Source organism: Salvelinus alpinus, chromosome 2 (assembly GCF_045679555.1).
Source record: "Salvelinus alpinus chromosome 2, SLU_Salpinus.1, whole genome shotgun sequence".
In the NCBI taxonomy this organism is placed as follows: Eukaryota; Metazoa; Chordata; class Actinopteri; order Salmoniformes; family Salmonidae; genus Salvelinus; species Salvelinus alpinus.
In genome coordinates, this window is record NC_092087.1 from 36,838,215 (window position 1) to 36,849,914 (window position 11,700).

The window sequence follows — 11,700 nt, forward strand, 5'->3', positions numbered from 1 at the left end:
AGTCGCAATTCAACAGCTCAGACACAAGAGGTATGTGGCAGGGTCTACAGTCAATCACGGATTACAAAAAGAAAACCAGCCCCGTCGCGGACCAGGATGTCTTGCTCCCAGACAGACTAAATAACTTTTTTGCTCGCTTTGAGGACAATACAGTGCCACTGACACGGCCCGCTACCAAAACCTGCGGGCTCTCCTTCACTGCAGCCGAGGTGAGTAAAACATTTAAACGTGTTAACCCTCGCAAGGCTGCAGGCCCAGACGGCATTCCCAGCCGCGTCCTCAGAACATGCGCAGACCAGCTGGCTGGTGTGTTTAAGGACATATTCAATCAATCCTTATCCCAGTCTGCTGTTCCCACATGCTTCAAGAGGGCCACCATTGTTCCTGTTCCCAAGAAAGCTAAGGTAACTGAGCTAAACGACTACCGCCCCATAGCACTCACTTCCGTCATCATGAAGTGCTTTGAGAGACTAGTCAAGGACCATATCACCTCCACCCTACCTGACACCCTAGACCCACTCCACGACGCAACGCAATCGCGATCGCAAATGCGACGCAATCGCAACCACACTGCACACTGCCCTAACCCATCTGGACAAGAGGAATACCTATGTGAGAATACTGTTCATCGACTACAGCTCAGCATTTAACACCATAGTACCCTCCAAACTCGTCATCAAGCTCGAGACCTTGGGTCTCGACCCCGCCCTGTGCAACTGGGTCCTGGACTTCCTGACGGGCCACCCCCAGATGGTGAGGGTAGGTAACAACATCTCCACCCCGCTGATCCTCAACACTGGGGCCCCACAAGGGTGCGTTCTGAGCCCTCTCCTGTACTCCCTGTTCACCCACGACTGCGTGGCCATGCACGCCTCCAACTCAATCATCAAGTTTGCGGATGACACTACAGTGGTAGGCTTGATTACCAACAACGACGAGACGGCCTACAGGGAGGAGGTGAGGGCCCTCGGAGTGTGGTGTCAGGAAAATAACCTCACACTCAACGTCAACAAAACAAAGGAGATGATTGTGGACTTCAGGAAACAGCAGAGGGAGCACCCCCCTATCCACATCGACGGGTCAGTAGTGGAGAAGGTGGAAAGTTTTAAGTTCCTCGGTGTACACATCACGGACAAACTGAATTGGTCCACCCACACAGACAGCGTTGTGAAGAAGGCGCAGCAGCGCCTCTTCAACCTCAGGAGGCTGAAGAAATTCGGCTTGTCACCAAAAGCACTCACAAACTTCTACAGATGCACAATCGAGAGCATCCTGTCGGGCTGTATCACCGCCTGGTACGGCAACTGCTCCGCCCACAACCGTAAGGCTCTCCAGAGGATAGTGAGGTCTGCAGAACGCATCACCGGGGGCAAACTACCTGCCCTCCAGGACACCTACACCACCCGATGTCACAGGAAGGTCATAAAGATCATCAAGGACAACAACCACCCAAGCCACTGCCTGTTCACCCCGCTATCATCCAGAAGGCGAGGTCAGTACAGGTGCATCAAAGCAGGGACCGAGAGACTGAAAAACAGCTTCTATCTCAAGGCCATCAGACTGTTAAACAGCCACCACTAACATTTAGTGGCCGCTGCCAACATACTGACTCAACTCCAGCCACTTTAATAATGGGAATTGATGGAAATTATGTAAAAATGTATCACTAGCCACTTTAAACAATGCCACTTAATATAATGTTTACATACCCTACATTACTCATCTCATATGTATATGTATATACTGTACTCTATATCATCTACTGCATCTTGCCATCTTTATGTAATACATGTATCACTAGCCACTTTAAACTATGCCACTTTATGTTTATATACCCTACATTACTCACCTCATATGTATATACTGTACTCTATACCATCTACTGCATCTTGCCTATGCCGTTCTGTACCATCACTCATTCATATATCTTTATGTACATATTCTTTATCCCTTTACACTTGTGTGTATAAGGTAATAGTTGTGGAATTGTTAGGTTAGATTACTTGTTGGTTATTACTGCATTGTCGGAACTAGAAGCACAAGCATTTCGCTACACTCGCATTAACATCTGCTAACCATGTGTATGTGACAAATAAAATTTGATTTGATTTGACTGCAACAGTAGGGATCAGATACATTCATCTTCATCACTCACCACGTTAGGTCATGATCAGATGCAAAAAAAATAATGTCTCTGCAAAAACAAATCAATGCAAGATAGCTAGATAAGTTTTTTCCTCTTTGGACCTGCGTTTACAATGTACACAATTTCAGTTTGTGTAGCTGTTGGTTTAGCTTTCTGTAACTTTGGAGCATGTGTGGGCGCATATCGCGTTATGAATGAAAGGTGTCCCATTGTCTTTTCCAAATTTCCAGATATCTTTTCCAACTGTCCAGTTATCTGGTGTAGCGGTTTCAGGGCTTGTGTGGTGGATGGACATGTGCTTGTGAGGTTTCTTTGTTTTCTGGCTGCCAGGACCACGGACAGCTCAGGGGAAAACTTCTAGTCTGCAGCAGAACAGCCACACCTGCCTCCAGTTGTAATCAGTGCCAAACTACAAACAGTTGAAACCAATCAGTGTCTCCAGTTAACCACGCCCTGGGTTTTCTTTCGTTGTCTTTTCTTTGACCCCGGCAGGTGAAGGATTAGGAGGTTATTGGCGAAACAGAGCATACAGTAGAGAAGGAGGTTTTTAAGAAGAAAGGAATTTATGACTTCAAGAAGAATTGAACCCCCAAAGACCAAGATTGGAGGACCATCCACTGGTGATGAAGTGTTTACTCTGTTTGTTTTGAGTTTTGTACATCAGGAAAGCTAACGATGCCTGATAGTAATAAACCGGTTTAACCCTTCACTTGGATTGGTGGTGTGTGCTTGTATGCGTAAACCGTGCATTACAAAGATCTTGGTGCCAAAACCGCCACACTGGTTTTAATGTCCATTCTAGAATGCCCTTCTAGCCAATCAGAAACGAGTATTCAATGCTGTGGTATAAAGCATATTAATGAATACTAGGTATTTCATATCACTTGCACTTCTAGAAGTCTAAACAAATGCTTCCAAACTGGCTGTAATTACAGGGCAAAACCAGGCCCCCAGTGTCCGGTCTGGAGTGTGAAGTTACAAGCTATGCTGGTCTGCTATTGCGTAGCAACCTAGCAGTGCCAAAAGCCCTGTTCTGCCCTAAAAAGTCTATGTAAATTACGATCGCCAGACAGGTATAAAAAATAAAAAAATGTTTCTTATCATCTATATTTTTAGGACAAGGTTTGTAGAATTCCTAAAATACAGTATATTACCGTATTCTGTGGGGGTACAGAATGATCACTCACGCATGCGACAAATATAGCCTATTACAAGGCACGCCTTGTGTTAATTAGCCAGAGACTCTTTCACTGCCCATAATTTTCCCACAATGCACCATAGTAAATACTGTAAAATACATTTAAGGTATTTTGTTGTGCATTCTACAGTGTTTCACTGTTGACATTACAGAAAGGTCTTACAGTGTGCTGTAAAACAAATGTACTGTGTTTTACTGTGCATTCTACGGTAATCTACTGTATTCAGTTTATACAGTCAGTGGCGGTTCTAGCTTGTATGGCTTTCTGGGTGAACCCCCCCTTCAGCCCCCCCCCCCCCCCCCCCAAAAAACACCATTCTGCACTAACTGTAATTTTAATTCAGACATTTGGAACAACACAAATAAATAATCATAACATTTAAAACCATATAAATATAAAAATAAGACTCATAAATATCAAAAAGTAACAAAGACAAATAGAAACAAATTGTAGTATATAAATACAAATAAAAAAGATAATCAAATTATTACACTATTACCCTATTGCTAACAAAAAACACACAAATAAAACTAAATTGCACAAATCCTATATCACACAAATACACAAATAGAATAACACACTTATAAAGAAGAGAACCTGATTATTACACTATTGCACTTCAAACAAGAAACACACAAACTAAATTGCACAACTGCCATCTAAACCCTGACCTTTCTTGCATTCCTTGATGCAAAGTCATCAATTACATCATCATAAGAACTCTGTCCAGCAATTGCATGGTTAATACTGATGACAGCAAGGCCACTAAGGCGTTCCTGTGACATGGTGAACCTCGGGTAGGATTTGATGAGCTTCAGCTTTGAAAAGCTCTCTGCTTCAGCTATGGTCACTGGAAGAGTAAAACCAATTCTGAGAGCAGTCCACAAATGTGGATACAATTCTGAGAGCTCCCTTTCATGTATTAATATCAGCAGCTCAAGTAGGGTCATGGTCTTCGATGGCAAGTCAGGCAAGTTCTTCAGTTCCTGTGCAAGCTCTCTGCCATCCAAGTCTGAGTGTTTTTTATAGTGCAGTGTTACACTGAGGGCCTCACATTGTTCTGTCAGCTCCTCATTTGAGAGACTTTGGAAGGTTGACAGCACTCCAAACTTCTCTCCCACATTTTCCAATGTGGAAAATCTTTCCTGAAGAGCTGAGGTTGCAACATCAACAATGACATTGAAAAATGTCACCTCCAGCTTCTTCAGGACATCACTCAAAGGCTCATCAAATGATCCGTATGAAAAGTGCCGCTTTGTGGACCTCAGCCCTTTTTCTTGTAGAACGGCCTCTACATTCATACCCTCACAATATCATTGGCTGACGTTTGTGCAATCATAAAGCCTGTTGCCCTGTAGCTGCTGAGACCTCTCTGTCTTTCTGAGAAGACTGACTGCAACATCCACATGCATACTGAGAGACTGCATTAGCTTTCTCACATGTTGGATCTGTCTCAAGATGTCATGCCACACCACTGTACAGATGCTGAAGCAATATGATCCCACCTTCTCTGACAAGGACTGGGCTTCAATCTTTATCACAGGGTCTTTGGTGTGTCCCTCACCTCAGTCAGTGCCTCTCTCACCGCTGCTGTCTTATACCTCAGTGGCTCGACACTCTTAACTTTACTCTGCCACCTTGTCTCAGTCCATATCTTCAAAGTGATGTCCACATGGATGGCCCATCGCTGTGTGGAGGCTCAGAACAAGGTGTACAGTTTGTGTAAGATGCCAAAGTAACCTCTGGCATCGACAGAACGTTTAACAGCATCAGCCACAATCAGGTTCAATGTGTGAGCCCCACATGGCACAAATAGAGCTCTTGGATTAATTTCCAGGAGTTTGGCTTGGACACCTTTATTTGTGCCTCTCATGTTGGCCCCATTATCGTAAGACTGTCCTCTACAGTCCTCAAAAGGAATGTTTAGCTCCTCTAATCTTTTGAGAATCAGATTGCCAAATGTTGGCCCAAGGACTCTTCTGCATCCAAAAACCCAATAAAATGTTCCTTTATGTGGGGCTCCTCCTTCAGTGACACGATTATAATCACAACTGACAACTGTTGAGTGTGGCTGACATCTGAGGTGCAATCTAGAATTATAGAGAAGAATTTTGCCAGCTTGACGTCACTCACCGTTATTGAAATGACCTTGCTGCTGAACAAATCAATGAGTTCATTCTGCATTTGGTGGCCAAGGTAGCTGGTGGTGTGACTCGAGGTCCCTTTTTGGACACGGTTAAGGTGCTCTTTCATGACTGGATCAAATTGTGCCATCAGTTCAACCTCTTTGAGAAAATGTCCATTTGATGGAGAGTACAGTGTTTCTGTGTGTCCCCTTTGTGCCAGATTTCTAATTGCCAGAGACTGCACAATAGCAGTCAGACGTGTCAACACCTCTCTCCATCTTATCCTCTCAGCCTCCATAAGTGCCATCTCATGCTTATGAATTGTTTCCCCTTTTGTGATCCTCATTGCCAGTTCTTTCCATGTTTTCATGCAGTTTTGGTGTTCTGGACTGCTGTCGTGTGAAGTCAGCAAAGAACGTGCATGTTTCCAGTCTGTCAGTCCTGAGTTTGCTAAATTAATATTCTTCTTAGAAAAGAGTTTGCAGCAGAAGCAGAAAGGCTGTTGTTTCTTTCAGAATACACCAACCAACTTCTAGGGATTTTTTTACCACTCACCAAGATCTTCCTGAAATACTGGTGGTGGCAACTTTTTCCATCACTCTCATTCCTTGTGAAAACAAAGTGAGGTGGTACCTCACTTGGTCCTCTGCAAACGAGTTGTGTCCGAATTCTGTCAGTCAGAACTGAAGGCCAGTCAGAAGGGTCTGTAGACAGGGTCTGTAGACAGTGGTTCATCCTCAGCAGCAGGATTTGGTGGGGATGCTGCTACAGGCATTTCTAACGGAGAGCACATGGGCATTAGTTTACACACATTATTCACCGCATTTATAGTGGTGGAACATCCCACATAATTTTTTTTAAATGTATTTTACCTTTATTTAACTAGGCAAGTCAGTTAAGAATAAATTCTTATTGACAATGACGGCCTAGGAATAGTGGGTTAATTGCCTTGTTCAGGGGCAGAACGACAGATTTTTACCTTGTCAGCTCGGGGATTAATTCTAGAAACCTTTTGGTTACTGGCCCAACGCTCTCTAACCACTAGGCTACCTGCCGCCCCATACATACCCAGTAATAATACAATCGTCATTGTTACCTGCAATATGGAAACTTAAAACTTTGCAAAAGGGAAATTATTTATTTTGTTTATGTTATGCAGGGCTGCACACATAAACACAGGTGCGTGTACCCACACACACATGTGCGCATGCGCACAAACACACCTGAAGAATCCTGCTGGAGAGAAGTGGAAGCAAATGGGTCTTCATCCTCATCCTCAGGCTCAGACAACATTTGTGAAGACACCTGTGTGGCTGAGAATGTATATGGCTCCTCATCCTGGCCAGTACCAGAGGGTGCTCCAAAATATTTCACAAGTGCCCTTGAATTTGCATTGAAATACAGTATGAGTCTGACACCCTAAATACATTTGTTGCACAATTAAATATTCATGTCATTATGCACAATTTATCAAACTTTCAGAATAGGAATCAAATTAACCATACAACCTCCTTGGCTAATTCTAAGCACAAGACATTCCAAAAGACTCAATGTATCACAAAATATACAAAATCTCAGCATAATATAGATGTCTTATAAGTTTGCCTAAAGCATTGGAAATTCCCCTTACTGAGTTCAGGACCTAGTCAATTCAATCACAGAAAACCTTTATGATGTCACCTCAATGAAAGTTAACCAAATCAATAATGTGCTAGTTAGGTTGTAATCGTTTTGTTGGATTCTACACACATTATCATGATGAAACTGTGTGAAATGATATCCAATGTTATGTAACCTAGTTGGACAGAAAACTGAATATTGTCGCCCTATGTGTAATAGCATAGCAAGCAACATAGCAACATAGTCTGACAAACATAAGTGTTATACTAGCCTATTTCATTACATGCATAATATTATACTCATAAAGAGATGACATAGCTGCAATACCTTTATCTTTTGCGCGTTTCTCCTTTTCTTCTTTCCTCTTTTTCCTAAACTGGGCACTGATGGCTTAGACCTTTTGTTATCCATTTGTGTTGATTTGGTACTCGAGCATCAATGCATTACCCATCCCCCAACACTTTCAACCAAGAGTCAAGACTAAACCAATTCACCTTGGTGGTGTGCAGACTGGTTTTATATTATTCTTCACGATTCCGAAAAACACTGAAAAAAAATAAACAATAGGTCTGTGAATCTATATACTGTATTCACAGTATTATGAATGAATTGTGGTTTATTTGGTAGCATTTCGTAGTGTGACTAATTTTACTAATTGCATTAGTACTGTACAAAGTTAGAAGTGCGCTATTTGATAGATTCCCCCGCTCCCCCTACCTTGGGCTTCCAATGGGGAGACCTGAGGTCAACCTACCCCCGCCCCCCTCCCCATCTTCTACTTCTGAGTGGGAGACCTTTCCAGGCAGTAGCCTGCATAGCTCAAAAACTAGATATGGGCGCCCACTCCGACAAGGTTAATTGACCCCCAGTCCCACACGGTGACATGATATCATTGACGTGATGTGCAAATGAGCGATAGAAAAACGATCGCGCAAATGGCACCATTCCAAATGTTTTTGTGCGGGCGCCCAGTGCCGCCACCGGCAAGATGCTGTACTGGGTGGTCGCCCATGTCGCCCATACCTAAATCCGCCACTGAATACAGTAAGTTACTGATGAAATTACAAAAATGGTTAACAATCTAGAGTTGATGTGACTTATTTAGTTTTGAGAGAGTACCACATAAATATTTTAAGCAATAATTACTTTTCATTGACTTTTAGTTCAACATACTAGGAGTATTTGAGTTCAAAATGCCTTAAGGTTTACAGTATAAGCTCACATTCATATAGTAAACAAATACACAGTAGTCTATAGGGCAAGGCTAAAATATGGAAGTGTGATTGTCTGACAGTACTCTATACATTTAGGTGGCTGCATGAAAACAAAGCTGTTTTACTACAGTGACGCCCCTGACCACCTAAAGGACTGCTCTTGGGACTAAGTGCTACTAGTCCATCCAGTCTATTATGCTGTAGCAGGCCAGGGCTCTTCTCTCATTCGCCTTCATTTGGCCTCCATGGGAAAAACTCAAATAAACAAAATGCATTCAATGAATGAATTGAAATCAACAAAAGGTAGCCATGCTATATGACAGTCAGTGGGGTTTACAATGACAGTTGGTCTCTGTAACATTTACCTTCCACAATGTAGCATACAATAAACATCTAGATCATGTAGCCTACTAATACAGTATACAGTAACAACAATGCACTTGGCCCACTTTAAATATACATCGGTTTAGTTGTCATTCCAAAGCATCCTGAAAAACAACCATTCGATTGACAGACTTCTCAGCAGGAGTCTTTTTTGCAAGCATCCCATACACTGAGCTGGTAATGGCGCTCTATGGACGTATCCTCCCGACCCACTAAACCAAGTGCACAATTCTACTGACTCAGTAGTAGTGCTGCGTTTTTAAATGTTTTATTTAATTTAAAGGGGGTGTGCTGAAAAAATATTTGTGCCCGAGCCACAGACGCTATGTAGGACGGCTAATACAGTACTATTAAAGGCCCAGTGCACTACTTTTGTGAAAAATAATGTTCTTCAAAAATATATAGATATTTCATTAACATTTTTTATTCTGATTTTCAGGGGGTGCTGCAGCACCCTCAGCACCCCTACTTCCCGTGCCTATGTGTGGCATATGCCTATGGCTTCTACTGCAAAATGTATGTTAATGTTGCATAATTCAAAATGTTTAATTAAACAATTTCTTCGACCTTCTTTTATATATATCAATGTATAAAACAAACAAATAATCATTCAAGAGATAAATGAACCCTAAAGATGAAAAAAAATACATAGTGGATGAAATGGTGGTGGGCTAATGGTAGGCTATAACCTATATAGAATCATAAACATAATGTAAATGGATAGATATCTTCCTAGAGGTTTTTAACTTACCTTCTCCGGACGGTTTACGAGGGGAATTCCCGCTACATTTACTGCAGGTGTCCGCGCGCTGCGCTATCTCTCGCGTGCACGGAGCACATATTCACTCCAGCGGGCTCCAGGACAGCTGGTTGTTGCGCGACGTGACCGACGCGCCTTTAGCGCGGGATTGGGAAAAAATCATCCACGGGACAAGAAAGAGTAGTTACTAGTGACCTTTTTTCTGTCCATAAATCAGTTAATTCCTCCAACTTTTAACGTTTTCCCTCTCAGGACGCTATCAGCTCCTTGTCTCCCCACAGAGAGTGAAGAATCCCATACATAGATAGGTCAGTCACACGTTAACACATGCACTGCAACGGGTAGTCGCTCTTGGAGCACAGCGGCGCATCCCTCATCCAATACGGTCACGATCTGCAGGCAGGAGGGAAATCGAATGCTTTAGTTGAAGAGGGAATGGAATAGAAGCGAGGGAGGGAGGTGTGATGGGTAGCATTACAAGGAGGACCTGAGATTCATGAAGGGCGAACGCTCCCCTGTAGTAATTCGGTGTGATTCCCCAAATACTGAAAAATCTTCTGCTCCCTCTCGTGTATAGTACAACACTCTACTATACCCACTCCACCCCACCCCTCTCTCTCAGAGCGGGGAATTATTGTGAGGAGATGATGCAAGAATAACAGGTGCGCTCGAGCATTAAACCGTCGACCTTTTCATACTCTATGAAACACATTGTATTCAGACATTTTTCCATTTAATTTGGTTATTTTCCTCTATTTTCCCATGTATTTGCTAGAGGGAAGGGGTCCACTCAATCAATCACATTGACTTGAATATGAACAGGTATCAGTAGGCTAGTGAAAAACTAAATTACTTTATACAGTACATTGTCTGAATATGTCAGACACTTGCACAAAAAATGGCAGTCAGTAGCTAGGTTTCCATCCAATTGGCGACAGGTGTTCATGCAAATACTATAGAATCCGCATAAAGAAAATATGCATATTTTCCCACAAGTGGTGTGTTTTCACCAAATTGACTTTTTGTGGATAAACATCAGTGCGTTATGAAGTAGTTCACACCTTTTCGCTTAAAATTTCACGTACAGAATAAAAATAAACATTTCTATATGTTTCCATCGCATTTTCAACTCTGCCTACTCTGGTCTTGGCACGTGCTCTATAACCAACAGCTCGCAGATAGCCTACAGTGCGGGTAGGCTGGGCGGATAGGCAAATCTACATGATGAGATTATTCTGGATAAGAGCCGGAATATTTTTTATTTGTCAAAGGGGAGTCAATTATAGTTCATGTCACCAGAGTAAGACCCTCAATATTTCTCGGAAATGAGCATCAAGATCATAGTGCACTTTCACCACCCTGTGAAGTTCATCATCATTTATTTAATCTGTATCATAATAAACTGCATGGTATCATCGCGTGACTCCAAATTTACTTTGATATGATGGTTATTATATCAATATTTTTGCATCATGTCGTTTCCACCGCCATTTCTCCCATAAGTAATTTTACTGACAGATAATTATCTATAATTATCCATAATAATCTCATCATATAGCCTAGACTAGACAACCCGCACAGTCTACCCGCACTATCTCTGCAAACTGTTGGCTAGAGCGCAGGTGCCAAGACCTGAGTAGGCACATTTGCTATTTGACTCAACCGTTGTTGTGACAAAACTATCGGAAGTTAAGAATGCAATGGAAACACATTCAATTTTAGATTTTTATTCGGCACATGAAAATTTAAGACAACACTTAAACCAACATATACATTGTGTGTGCACTACCTCGTCACACACTGATTTTTATCAAATCCATTTTGTGGAAACATAGGCCTACCACTGGTGGGAATATGCACACATTTTCTTTATGCGGAATACACAATATTCATGTTAAAATCTGTCGCCAATTGGATGGAAAAGCTACTGTCAGTCCATATCCGACCATTTCAATCTCTACATAAATTATGAGATGTGTCAACGTGTTTGAGGGATGAATAAGGTGAAGGGTAAAATAGGTGACATATAAAGGGGAGAAGGCACGGGGATTAGGTTTGTATGGGAATCTGTCAAGAAGACCTTGAGCGAACATATGCATTTATAGTGCATTTGAAAGTATTCAGACCCCTCGAATTTTCCACATTTTGTTAAATTACAGCTTTATTCTAAAATTGATTAAATTGTTTTTTCTCCTCATCAATCTACACACGATACCCCAGAATGACAAGGCAAAAACAGTTTGTAGATATT

The 11,700-nt window shown here is 42.1% G+C and overlaps 1 protein-coding gene across 1 annotated transcript in view; it reads right to left on the reverse strand.

Moving 5' to 3' along the window:
* The window catches only part of LOC139560116 (G-protein coupled receptor 22-like), a 70,183-nt gene extending 60,164 nt beyond the window's left edge, over positions 1 to 10,019 (reverse strand). The window contains exon 1 of the mRNA XM_071376636.1: positions 9,441 to 10,019. The gene's annotated coding sequence lies outside the window, so the exon portion shown is untranslated. The remainder of the gene's footprint in view (positions 1 to 9,440) is intronic.
* Between the last annotated feature and the right edge of the window lie 1,681 nt (positions 10,020 to 11,700).